This window comes from Eleutherodactylus coqui, chromosome 7 (assembly GCF_035609145.1).
Source record: "Eleutherodactylus coqui strain aEleCoq1 chromosome 7, aEleCoq1.hap1, whole genome shotgun sequence".
Lineage (NCBI taxonomy): Eukaryota > Metazoa > Chordata > Amphibia > Anura > Eleutherodactylidae > Eleutherodactylus > Eleutherodactylus coqui.
The window spans coordinates 214,426,134-214,440,732 of record NC_089843.1 but is presented as its reverse complement, the minus strand read 5'-3'; the positions used below and the strand labels follow the sequence as shown (position 1 = coordinate 214,440,732).

General features: G+C 43.5%; 1 protein-coding gene across 1 annotated transcript in view; it reads left to right on the top strand.

Annotated features, from left to right (window-relative positions):
* SHROOM3 (shroom family member 3) overlaps positions 1-14,599 on the top strand; it is an 89,629-nt gene that overhangs the window by 17,915 nt on the left and 57,115 nt on the right. The window contains exon 2 of the mRNA XM_066574343.1: positions 7,873-7,992. The gene's annotated coding sequence lies outside the window, so the exon portion shown is untranslated. The remainder of the gene's footprint in view (positions 1-7,872; positions 7,993-14,599) is intronic.

Here is a 14,599-nt window from a genome sequence, read left to right as displayed (position 1 = left end):
CGTCCCCGTCGCCATGGCTCCGTCTAATTTCAGCGTCTAATCGCCTGATTAGACGCGCTTGTGCAGAAGGGTCTTCCCCTTTCTGGTCGGTCCGGGCACGAGCGGCGTTCTGGCTCCACCCCCTTTTACGCATCATCGCGTAGCTCCGCCCCGTCACGTGTGCCGATTTCAGCCAATCAGGAGGCTGGAATCGGCAATGGTCCGCACAGAGCCCATGGTGCACCATGGGAGAAGACCCGCGGCGCACCATGGGAGAAAACCGCGGTGCATCATTGGGTAAGGACCGGCGGCCATCTTTAAAAGAAGAAAAGAAGATGCTGCGCAAACTGGGAAGGAGGTAAGCGATTTTTTTTTAAATTACAAACGGTATTGATTTTAACGGGGCAGAATGCGGGGGTAGGTTGAAGAGAAAAAAAATTGCATTTCGCCGCTGGACAACCCCTTTAATGTAGGAAATGAATTTAAAAATCCCCCAAATTCTTATAACAACCATATTTTTTTACAGTATCCTAAGTTATTAAGAAAGGGGGTCCTTTGTATTAGGCAAGATTGAGAGTTGCATCCAGTCTACTTCTCAATGGTTCTGGACTGCACACATTTTTTCAGGCTTATGTAGTTATAAGGCATTCCCACAATGATAAAAGCCATAAGGCCCTGCAAGCACTTTGTCTTAACCCTTTCCAATCCACTGTCTGACGTCTAAAGACATTATGATTTAAGGCTGTACAGCTCCGATGTTGGAAGATGCCCGTCGAGGTTCTCTTACTGTATATTGCCAGCCTCTCTGCTGTCGGAGCCTATCCTACGTGTCACCTCATGCAGTACTGGCTTTATCCAGCATATAGCGCTGTTGTATAACAGCAGGAAAAGAGTAAGCCCCCTAGGAAAACCAGGATACAAATTGGATTGGAAAGGGTTAAGGTGCCCATACATCCTTAATCGTTATTTGTCGAACGCTCCTTCAACCAACACCTATTTCTCCCAGCTCAACCAAACACTTGGTTTGCCCAAGCATACGCTTTCCATATTGAGAGTGGAAACAACTGCAGCCAGACAGCTATAGCGGTGGCTTAAAGTGCGTTTAGATGGAACAATTCGTTCAAACTAACGAAAGTGAAGGATATTCGTTCGGTCTAGACGCGAGCCAATGACTGAACAATGAAAGATGATTGTTCACTTTTGGTTCATCATCCATTTTATGCTAACATAAAAATCATCGTTGGCTCGTTCACTTATCATTCGCTTGTCGGTCCCTCTTATTCGCTTCTACAATGGATGTGAAAGACTGAAAGATTCTGAATGTTTCTTGTCGTATCTAAACAGGCTACACGAGAGCGAACGAGTTAGCAATAACTCATCAGTCATCACTTGCTCGTTCAAATGATAATTAGCCCGTCTAAAAGAACCCTTATTTCTAGGCAAAACAAAAGGATTATGCGTAGAAATGTAACTTTTCCAATCTTCCTTTTCCCTGAAATCATATGTTGCGGGGAAGGTTGAGTGGCCTCCATACTCGTATGAGGGTTCTGAGGTCCCACCAGAATCAGTAGGTTCGGACTACTTTTAATTTTTCATGGGGCCTTTAGAGGAGAAGCCCTAAATTCATAAGAGGAGCTATAATCCATAATAGCAGTGATGTGTACCAGTACTATGAGAATGTAACCATATAAAGCAGCTAATCAGCCAATGACATAATATGTTGAACTAGCCATTTTACTTAAATGTCACAGCGGTCTCAACCTAATCATACACCAGGTATTACACACATTTACATCAACAAGTTGCGAAAAATCCAAAGTTTATCAGGCTACATCTAAGAATACAGTAATATGGCCACCGGTCTGGTTTTCCTGACTCCTGTAGAGCTATTGATGCTTGTTTCCATTGTATTAAAGACAACGGATTACATGCAATTCATTATAATGAATGATCCCAGAAAACTACCACCAGTCAAAAGAAGGCATAAACTTCTCAAATGGACAAGAAGGCCATCGTTTATTTGGGGCACTAAGAAATTCCTTGGTTTCTGTTTACAAAGCACCTCTATGGACTGGGTAGATAACGCCTCGTAAATAACCAAGTAGACTTCTGGTCCGTACACTTTGACAAGTCGTTTTCCCATGGAAGGTATAAAGAATGAGTTTTTTTTAATGCAAAGTATCATTAGTTCAGGGAGGAAGGAAAAGTGGAAATGTCTGCAACTTTTTAAAGTCAAGCCTTCTGCGCTAAATCTGTTTATTTGCTCAAAATCCGGTATCCTGCATTCAGAAAGTAGATTGAGAAATAATAATAATTTAGCTGGAGAGCCAAGAATCCAACAAATTAAGGTGGTTTTACACCTACATCTGGGGTGTTGCTTTCCTGCTCCGCTCAGACGGAACCGAGGAGTGCCGAATGGACCCCATTGACCATAATGGGGTCCATTCGATTTCCACTCAGCTGCCCAGCTTTTGGACATTAGAAACAGTGCAGCATGTAGCGCTTGCATTCTGAGCCGGATCTGCAACGGGACCTTCAACCAGATGTGAAACCGGCCTGATACACAGTTTCCTGCATGACCTACAGGCATTCTAGACAAATTTCAGGAGCCAATACAATTAAACATTTGTCTATGAAAATTCTTAGTTTCAAGCCATATAAAATGTGATACTGTCTCTTGAATTTCCTCATCTGGTTTCTAAAGCGTACAGCAATTTGTCCATCAGTGACCTACAGCGAGTTGGCCATAGTACTCCTCGTACTTCAGTGTGATAGTATGCTGCTTACTTTTTTAGAAACAGTGCCACTCTTGTCCATGGGATGTTTCTGGTATAGCAGCACATGCTCAAGTGAATGGGGCTGACCTGCAATAGTAGATACAGCCCATAGATAAAAGTACTGCTGTTATTGGAAAGGAAGATACAATCATTTTAGGAATGCTTAAGGTAGCTGGGCTGAGACAAGTGATGTAAACAGTTTTCAGCAGTGACATCACTTGAGTGTGATAGGCAAGCCAATCAAATTGGGAAGAACCAAAAGCTGACTGTGTGGGAGACAGACTGAATCATTGAGGGTTGTCTGGGGATTACCCGATCAAGTCTGGGTCCAGTTTCATCTCTACTTCCATTACATGGCATGAATTCTTCCTCCCCTCTTGTTGTTGGTGATGTCATTGCATTGAGCTGGCTGGTTGGCTCATTTCTAAAACTAAGCCGGCCCATTATCTGATGGACCAATTATTCTATTAGCTCAAAATGACGAAAGTGAACAGAAAGCTTCCAAAAAGGAGATTTATTGATCCTCCTCATTTCTCCAGGTTTCTTCAGTGGTGGTCAATGGTCTTTCAGGTTCTGTCCATGGATGCCGTTTTGGGGAATTTAGACAAAACCCCTGGATAGAGTAAAAGGCAAGTTGTGAACAGGCCCAAAGAGAAATTCACATCCCGTAGTTGGTACCACTTTTCCTTGCAATATTTACATTAATTTTATCTGCTCCTTTATTCACACTTAAGGTGCCTCTACACGGGCCAATCGTTGCCCAAATTATCACTCACACGAGTAATTATGGGCGACTTTTGGCCCATCTACAGATGGCCTCCATAGGTCAATGAGCAAGAAGTCAGTAGTCGCTAGTGAAATAGAATGACTTCTAAGTGACTTCTCGGTAAGGTTAAAGAGTTGTCGCTCAACCTCTTGAGTAACTACCCGTTCCGGACAACCGGAAGAGATCTCCCGCCCACTCCACCTCCATTCTTTAGATGACTATCACTTCTATGCGAAACTGCTATTAGCAATAGTAACTGGAACGGCTCTGGGGCACTTATGTACTCGACAGTCGTTGTGTATAAAGGTACCTTTAATCTATATAGACCAACCTGTTATCTGTTTCTCATCTGACGTTACAATGGAGACCAAGGAGGAACAAACATGAAAGATTTATATTAGGCCTCCTAAATAGTAGCCAGAAGATCTGTTTCTGTTAGAAGTAAAATACTTTGTTTGACACGACTGAATAAAACGCATCAACATCCTGGGAAAACATGAGATAAACTTCTATTATGATTTATGGCTGGAGAGAGAATGACCCTTATGCTGCCAAGCGGTAAAACTGGTTTCTCAACTGTGAAGCAAGCAGTTACATTACAGTGAGCGCCGTTAGTCCAGATGTCCCGTTGGACTGCGCGGCTCACAAAATAAACTCTTTGTTTCAACTCTCTGGAATATTTAGGACAAATGCATTGATGAAAGAATAATCTTCCGGGCTTTTTTCCTCACGAGAAATGTCAAGCTGCTGTAAAGCAAGATCTAGATCCAGTGTCCAAACGATAGATGGGAGTATCAGTTATACGGGACCGCATTACTTGGCGTATAAAGCGCAGAATCCACTGCATTAGTTGCTCATGTAAAAAAAAATGATATGGAGGCAGAATTACGCCAGCATTGCATAGAGGCTTCAATAATGTGCACATATATATGTGAATGTATATATATGTATGTATATACGCTATATGGACAAATGTATTTGGACACTGCAGAAAATCAGCAAATATGCAAATACTGAGGCACACTGGAGCGATGGGTACGACCCCACCACCCACTGGCGTAACTATCGGGGATGTGTGTATATATATATATATATATATATATATATATATATATATAAATATATATATATAAAGCTTGAATATGCACACATGTATATGTGTGTGTGTATATGTATATATATATATATATATATATATATATATATATATATATATATATATATATATGGAGAATGTGTTCTCCGAAATGTGTTGGAGGTGTTTTGTCCATACCTATTGTGATGTCATCGGCTTGTGGCCAAACTGCGCGTACAGTTTGGTCAGAGGCAACACACTGCAAAGATACCTGTGGACTAAGGGCTCCCACCCACTTGCGTTAGCGATTTGCGTTTTTCTTAGCGCTGCGATTGAGCGCTAAAACTTTCTAGTTTGAAACAAATGAGTTGCAATGTGGCTATGCGCATTTGCGATTTTTTTTGTTGCAGCGCGGGTGTGATTTTTTGTTTTATCGATTGCGACTGCCCTATATTTGTGCGATGTCCGATTTTTTCCCTCGCCCATGCAAGTCAATGGTTGGCGAAAAATCGCATCGCACATCGCAGAAATTGCATGCGCGACTGCGTTGCGATGCTTTGCTCTATGGTTAAGTTTAAAGTGTCAAAAACGCCGCGATAAAAAAATCGCAGGACAGTCACAATACATAGAGCTTTGCGATGCGAGTTTAGTGGGAGAAAAATTGCAGCGCAATTGCACAAAATCGCGCATTGGCAACTGCGATATCGCAACGATTTTAAAAACGCACTATTGCCCTTGCCAGTGGGTGGGAGCCCTTAACCAATTAAATTACTCACAGCCTTTACATAAAAACATATCTTACACTATTCACTTGGTTACTTATGTTTGGTGTTTGGGCGGGCAGCGCCTGATATCAGCTGCACCCCGTTATATCCGGAGAGCACCAGGGTATTGGAATATTAGCATTAAAAAGGGGTTGTCCCGCGAAACAAAGTTGGGGTATACACTTCTGTATGGCCATATTAATGCACTTTGTAATGTACATCGTGCATTAATTATGAGCCATACAGAAGTTATTCACTTTCCTGCTCCGTTGCTAGCGTCCCCGTCTCCATGGATCCGTCTAATTTCAGCGTCTAATCGCCCGATTAGACGCGCTTGCGCAGTCCGGTCTTCTCCCTGGTTAATGGGGCCGCTCGTGCCAGAGAGCTGGTCCTTGTAGCTCCGCCCCGTCACGTGTGCCGATTCCAGCCAATCAGGAGGCTGGAATCGGCAATGGACCGCACGGTGCACCGTGGGTGAAGATCCCGGCGGCCATCTTCGCAAGGTAAGTAAGAAGTCACCGGAGCGCAGGGATTCAGGTAAGCACTATCCGGTTTTTTTTTTAAACCCCTGCATCGGGTTTGTCTCGCGCCGAACGGGGGGGCTATTGAAAAAAAAAAAAACTCGTTTCAGCGCGGGGCAACCCCTTTAATTAAACAAGCAAAGGAATTTACTGGAGAAGTATAGAAAATTACCTACAGAGAAAAAGATGATTTATATCAGGTTTCTAAGGATAACGAGCAACCCAAGAGACAAGCGGTATCTGACATATAGAATATAGTGTACTGCTGATAATAAGAAGAATATGGAGGATATGGCATATTATAATTTGATAGTATATGCATAGAAGCCGCGTCCAGTTGATGAAGTGAGGTTTATTACTTGCTGTGACTAGTTAATTAAGGTTGACATAGCTTATTGATTCAAACAGAATGGGGATGATCCCTACTAGTATCACTCCCTCTCTCAGAGCCCGTATGTAACAGTAATACAATCCTTGTATTACTAATGCTAATAGAGTTAGGCTGCTCTCAGATGTGCACTATGACCTCCGCTCAGAGGTTATGTCGCAGATCCAGCACAAAACTCCAAAAGAAATAGCGCTGTATGCAGAACTTTTCATCCGGTAACGGGCTGAGCGGAAACTGAACGGATCCCATTATAGTCAATGGGGTCCATTTGGTACGGTTCGGTTCGGTCAAATGAAACACAGCTTGTGTTGAGCTCAAGTGTATCCTAATTGTAAGTTGAAAGACGTTGTTCTTGTACGTATTAAAGGTGAATGTGCTGGTAGACATCTGCATGAGATTTGAATGGCTTATGCATACGGAATGCAAAATATTTCAACTATGCAAGCTTAGCTCATGCCTTGCGTCTTGTAAATCCAGCCCTACCATGTCAGGCAGGGTCTTGAGTGTGTCAACTGTAGACTGTACCAGTTGGGAACCCTACATGAATTCAGAAAGACTCGTTGTATGGAAGGTTTCAATGAAGGTCATCAAGACATGAAGTAGTATTCCCAGAATACATGTCTCTATATTTGCTATAAATTAGAGTTCATTTTGTTCCTATGTATGTATGTATGTATGTGACATGTATGTATGTATGTATGTGACATGTATGTATTTTTACTTGGCATCATTTAGTCTTTAAAGGGGTTGTCCCGCGAAACAAAGTGGGGGTATACACTTCTGTATGGCCATATTAATGCACTTTGTAATGCACATTGTGCATTAATTATGAGCCATACAGAAGTTATTCACTTACCTGTTCCGTTGCTAGCGTCCTCGTCTCCATGGTGCCGTCTAATTTTCAGCGTCTAATCGCCCGATTAGACGCGCTTGCGCAGTCCGGTCTTCTTCTTTTCTGAATGGGGCCGCTCGTGCCGGAGAGTGGCTCCTCGTAGCTCCGCCCCGTCACGTGCCGATTCCAGCCAATCAGGAGGCTGGAATCGGCAATGGACCGCACAGAAGACCTGCGGTCCACCGAGGGTGAAGATCCCGTTGGCCATCTTCACAAGGCAAGTAAGAAGTCACCGGAGCGCGGGGATTCAGGTAAGCACTATCCGTTTTTTTTTTTTAACCCCTGCATCGGGTTTGTCTCGCGCCGAACGGGGGGGGCTATTGAAAAAAAAAAACAAACCCATTTCGGCGCGGGACAACCCCTTTAAGGCTTTTGGAGGTTATTAGCATGAATAAATGACTTGAAGTTGCCTGGTCGAAATGATGCTTTGTCCTTTAGAGCCTTGTGTGGTGCAGAGTGTAAGCTCTCGCTCATGACCTGAAGGTTGTGAGTTCAATCCACACCTGGTTCAGGTAGCCTGCTCAAGGTTGACTCAGCCTTCCATTCTTCCGAGGTCGGTAAAATGAGCACCCTGCTGGTGGGGGGGGGGGGGTAATAAATTTTTTAAAAATTACCTGAAAGCGCTGTGTAATAAGTTGGCGCTATACAAATAGTAAGATTTATTTTATTTTTATTTTAAACTAACATTTTGTTATTCTGTTCATCTACAGAAGTTTATTTATTGAAAAGCCTGAATGTCCGGACACTTGCTTGGGTACAACATTAGACAAACCATCCATCAGCTTTGGAGTATGCCCAGGAGAAGAACTTAAACTAAGCCTTAGAAACAGGTGAGAGCAAATGTTAATTCATAAACCTAACAGACATTCCACTCACCCAGCCTACAGCAGGGGGCCAGTGGTGGCAGGACATTGACTGCTTACCTTTTACCTCTTTGATGTCTGTATGTGCCATCCTGTACCAGATACCGAGGGAAGAGGCCAGGAGTCACAGACTCAGCAGCGGCTGACGCCACTGGACCGGAGCTCCAGGCTGGGTCACTGGAAAGCCTGTAGGGATGCTGTCCGGCCAGAGGCAAATAGATGTGTCATTATTACTCCTGCAGACATAATGGGGGTCACTTATTACTACTGGGGCCAATATAGGGAACACTATTTCTACTGGGGCCAGTAATGGGGGGCACTATTATTGTTACGGACACTTTTAACTGGGGCCACTATGGGGTCACTATTACTACTGGAGCCAGAATGGGGGTCATTATTACTACTGGGGCCACTATGTGTAGTTACTATTACTACTGGGGCCCCTGTGGGGCTCTCTGTTATTACTAGGGCCACCAATATAGGGGACACTTACTATGTAAGCCACTATTACTACTGGCACCACTATGGGGGACATTATTATTACTGAGGCCACTATGGGGGCACTGTTACTACTGTGGGGGTCACTATTACTATGCAGTCTTACAATTACAATCTGCCATTTGAAGGCAACCATAAGAATGATGTGGCCCCCAGGTGAAGATGAGTTTGACACCCCTGCTCTATGACATTCATATGCCATAACAGGGTATATAGACAAGTTTTATCCTGGTGACACAACCACTTCAACCCCTTCAAAACTAAGCTTGTTTATGCCTTAATGACTTGGCCAAATTTTGGAAATCCGGTATGTGTCACTATATCAGAAAATAATTCTGTAAAGGGATTACACATTCAAGTAATGCTGACATTGTTTTTTGTCACATATTGTACTTTATATAGGTGGTAAAAGTAGAGTGATACAATTTGCATATATGTATTAAAAACGCCAAAATTAAGGAAAATATTTAAATATCGTCGCTTTTTTTGTTTTTTTGACTGCAGTATATCAAATATGTATATACTGTATATACTCGAGCATAAGCCTAGTTTTCCAGCACATTTTTTGGTGCTGAAAAAGCCCCCCTCCGCTTATACTCGAGTCAGGCAAAGCTTAAAAAAAACCTCCATACTCACCTCCCAGCCGGCATCTGTGTCTCCGGCACTCATGCGTCAGGCTGCTTGAATTGTCTCGGCTGTCATCCCCCGCCATCCTCTTTGCTCGGCTCTGTCATCCCCCACCATCAACACTGTGTAAGTAAGAGCTGTGATTGGATCGAGCGTCAGCCAATCACAGCCGGTGCTCGATCATTCACAGCCAATCAAGCTGCTTTAGAATTCTCCCCGCTGTCATCTCCCTGCTCGGCTTTCAAATCCCAGCCATCAGTGCTATGTAAGTTAGCACTGTAATTAGATCGAGCACCAGCTGTGACTGGCTGGCGCTCAATCCAATCACAGCGCTTACTTACACAGCACTGACAGAGCAAAGCAGAGAGGACAGCGGGGAAAATTCAAGCAGCTTGTCGCACAGACACAGGCGCCGGCTGAGAGGCGAGTATGGAGGGTTTTTTTTCTTTACTTAGTATATACTCGAGTATAGCTCGGCTTATACTCGAGTCAATAAGTTTTCCCAGTTTTTTGTGGTGTAACTTATTGTCTTGGCTTATACTCGGGTGGGCTAATACTCGAGTATATATGGTATATTTTTTATATATTTCCACTTGCTTACTTTATTTTGGAAGCACATTTGAAAAATATTGCATGTTTCTAAGCAATTTATAAAACTTAAGTCATTTAAGATTAATTTTTAAAATGTTGATGTATATTGTTTTCAAATTTAATTTATATTTAATTTGTAATTTATATACATGGTACTGATGATTAAATCAATTGATGTAATACCTAATTAATGTAATAAGTGAATGTAAGGGCACAAGTAGTGGAATTGGTGCGGATTTTCCATGGCAGTTCATCCACACCAAAATCCATGTTAAATTCCACATTACACCATTGTTGTGGATTTTGAGGTGATATACTAACTAAATAGTATAGGCAATTGTAATATAAGGGGTTAAATTGGGGTTAGTGTTTGTTTTTTCACAGTAGGCTAGCCCACTCATTAAGTACATGGGGTACTTATCCTGCCTGCAAGGAAGCATACAAAGACCCTCTTATTGAATACTGATTAGGCCTCGTTCACGCGAGCGACAAAGTCGCATGATTTTGTCGTGTTGCTACAATGCTACAAATCGCATGTATGAGAAGCTCATGCTTTCCTATGGGTTCCTTTACACATGCGATGTTTTGTAGCATGCAACAACCCGACACATAAACCTCGCTTGTACCGCTATATGCCCATGTTTCCCTATGGAGCCTTCCTCTCTGTTGCATCACACCGCACCAAAACGCGATTTCCAGGCGGTGCGATGCAACTATGACAGTAGGAAATCCTACTATCAAAGCCCTAAACTAAGCCCTAGCTGCAGGAAAAAAAAAAAAAAAAGTATACATCACCTTAGAAGCCCGGCCGCATCTTCTCCCCGGGTCCCTGGCACTATTTTTCTTCATCTCTTCTGGCTGGGGATTGAAAAATCCCCGCCTCCTGAAAGTACCGCCTCTGATTGGCTGACACTCGATAAACGAATCACAGCCATTCATCGAACGCTGGCTCTGATTGGCTAAGCGTCAGTCAATCACAGCCAGTGCTTCCAGGAGGCGGGGATTTTTTAAATTCCCGGCCAAAAAAGATGAAGACCAGTGCCAGGGATCAGGAAGAAGCTGAAGTGGAGCCACGGACATTGCTTCTAAGGTGATGTATACTTTTTCATTTATTTTTTTCGACAGCTAGGGCTTATTTTGGGGGTAGGGTTTATATTTTAAGCCACTCCCCCAAAAAAATCTTTGCATGTGGTGCTACAAAGTCGCGCAACTTTGAAGCACCACATGCGACTTTGTAGCGCTACAGAATTGCGGTATTACCGTGAGAAACCGCGGCGGTGTCACATGAACGAGCGATGCAATATTGCTGTGATTTTCTCACAGCGATGCCGCATTGCCCGTGCGAACGAGGCCCTATGGCCGCTTTCATATCTGCGCTTGCGGGTTCCGTTTTCCTGCACTGTTCTGAGAACAGGAAAGGGAGATCACGTGGCCAATCGGCTATGTTGTATGATACAACAGGACAGCGCCGAACGGACCGCATTGACTATAATGGGATTTGTTTGGTTTCCACTCAGCTGCCTTGGATTTTACCAAAAAAAAGGAGCACTTTTTGCGGTATTTTGTGCCGGATTTGCAACAGAACCTCCTAATGGGGGTTCCAGCATAGATGCAAACCCAGCCTATCAGTGTCTTCTGTGCTTCCTCTTCTTTACGGTGCTTTACATTCATGAGCTTAGCATAGATGTGAGCCGGGCACGGCTTTAAGAACAAACCATGGTGCTGCTACCCAAAAATTCACGCACATAGGAAGGAATGTCTTTGTCTCTTCAGTGTATAGCCCTCTTGGGTTGTAGTGTTGAAATAAAAGCAGATTAGCCTAAATACAAGCTGTATCAAGCTTTAGCACTTGTGGGCCCGAATAAAGGGGAAGTCACTAACTATGAAAGTTTTAAACCTCGACTGTCTCTTCTTACATCTTCATTGGTTACACGTTTTACTGCTTGTGCAGTTATAGTTATATCACTAATGGCTACTTTAATGATATCAACCAACCAGGAATATATATATAGTGATTCTCCCTATTTTTTCTCATAGTTGATACTTTATATGTGCATCACAACTACATATATACAACTATATATTCTGTACATACAAATTGCAAAAAGATTATTGGGATAGACAATACCAGGTCAGACCAGGCCTATGGAGTAGATGAAATGTAAGGTATGTTCACACATAGAGGATATACTTTGGATGTTCCAAGCAAATTTACGGGTTGCTTTTAGTATCGATTAGTTGTACAGGCTTCAAATACAGGATGTCCTTTGAAGATTTTTTGTAGATTTGGTGTCCAGTAAAAATTACACAATTTCTGACACAGAAAACGGTAAGTAAATTACACTGTGTTACTGTACTGCATGGGTTAGATGGACGGTCTTGTCACCGGAGGCCCTAAAAGTGGTTCCCCCCTTGGCCTATAAAAGGGTCTCGGAGCTCCTTGTATGTAGTGACCTCTTCCGTGGAGCTTGTTGACCACTAGACGCCTCTACGACACAGAGATTTTGCCTATGTAACAAAATTTAAGAGGGGGTGCATTTTTGGAAAGTGAGAAGCTAGATGGTCGTATCAATGACTAGCCCGCCACCTAGGCCGTTCTGACAAGACTATTGAAGGTGTTGGGACGAGTGGATGCGTGAGGGCACACAAGGTGACTGGACTTGGGACATCCTCAACAGACTACCAGTAGAGATGATCATCTGACAAGCACAAGCAGCTCCAATTATTTTGTTGTCCACCATCCAGAGACAAGTGGCACCATTATTGCAGGCCTCTGTGTCTGTCAGGACCATTTACAGATGCTTGGCTAATGTTTTCAGTGGTGTTGTGAATGACAGAACTGGACTGCTACGGAGTGGAACGGGGTTGTCTGCAACGACCAATCCAGGTTAAGTTTAGGCACTGATGACGGCCGTGTTCATATTTGGATACCTAGGGTGAGCATCTCAATTCTGCCTCCAGTATCACATCTTGTATACAAGCTAGAGGCGGTACAACAGGGTACTAGAGCCTCCATGCCTGTCTGTATTACATCTTGTATACAAGCTAGAGGTGGTACAACAGGGTACTAGAGCCTCCATGACCTTCCGTATCACATCTTGTATCCAAGCTAGAAGAGGTACAACAGGGTACTAGTGCCTCCATGCCCACCTGTATCACATCTTGTATCCAAGCTAGAGGTGGTACAAGAGGGTACTAGAGTCTCCATGCCCTCCACTATCACATCTTGTATAGAAGCTAGAGGCGGTACAATAGTGTACTAGAGCATCCATGACCATCCGTATCACATCTTGCATCCAAGCTAGAAACGGTACAACAGTGTATTAGAGCCTCCATGCCCACCTGTATGACATCTTGTATCCAAGCTAGAGGCGGTACAACAGTATACTAGACCCTCCATGCCCTCCACTATCACATCTTGTATGCAAGCTAGAGGTGGTACAACAGGGTACTAGAGCCTCCATGACCATCCGTATCACATCTTATATCCAAGCTAGAAGCTGTACAACAGGTTACTAGAGCCTCCATGACTGCCCTTATCACATCTTGTATCCAAGCTAGAGGCGGTACAATAGCGTACTAGAGCCTCCATGCCTGCCTGTATCACATCTTGTATCCAAGCTAGAGGCGGTACAGCAGGGTACTAGAGCCTCCATGCCCGCCCGTATCACATCTTGTATCCAAGCTAGAGGCAGTACAACAGGGTACTAGAGCCTCCATGTCTGCCCGTATCACATCTTGTATCCAAGCTAGAGGCGATACAACCGGGTACTAGAGCCTCCTTTCAAGGGGTCAGTTTTCTGCAATAAATTCTCCTTTTGCTCTGATATTGTAATCTGCTACTTATATCAACGTTACAATCACACGGAAAGTCTTGTTTGATTCTGACAACTTCTTCTAGGGGATTGATTATTTTTGACCATGAGTGTATTTCCCAGACACATTTTGTGTTAAGGTTGTTTCTCATTAGCCTTTTGTCTGCTAGTATTGTATAGCAGTTGATGCCAGTAAAGTTGTAATGCGGCAAAGCTTACATTGCTGGGATTAATGATATGTGCCTCATTGGACCACATGTATGTGTGTGTGTTATATATAGATAAATAGATAGATGTAGATATGTACATACTATAAAGTGCAGATAAAGCAGCTTTTTTTTAATGTAGCCACGTGGAGTGGATGACAGCAAGTAAGAAAGCAGTTTGGAGATGTCATGGACAGAGCTCTACCGACAGGTCCCGTTTCCAACAGGTCCCAAAAAGTTGACCGCAGTGATCACGCATTTGCACTACTGCGCCATTCACTTTATTGGACTGCTGGAGATAGCCGAGTTCCAGCGCTCAGCAATCTTCGGTGGTCCCATTCATTTCAGTGGGACTGCTGGAGATTGCTGAGCACTTGAACTTGGCTATAGCTGGCAGTGCTCGTTAAAATGAATGGTGTCGCCACTGCTGTCAAAGTTTCAGGACCTTTCAGGATCAGTGAATGTCCAGCGTTCAGACCGCCACCAATTGGCAAGTTATTCCCTATCCTGTGGACTTAATAAAAACAGCATTGATAAATGAGGAAGCGTTAAGGGGGTTATCTGAGATAATTAAAAAAAAACAGGTCCCCCAAGATAGAAAATAATAAACAAGCTTATGCTTGCAACTCCCAGCCCCCCATACGTCCCTTGCTGGCAGATAAGGGTCCCCCCGAGATGTACTGTTTACAGACTGCAGCAGCCTATGTATGGGACATCACAGGCTGCTGCAGCCAAGCACTGGACTCTGTGATTGGTTGCAGCAGAAAAACACATGCAATGCACAGAACTTGCGCATTGCGATAACTTATTATTTCCAATGGTTTCATTAACACGGCC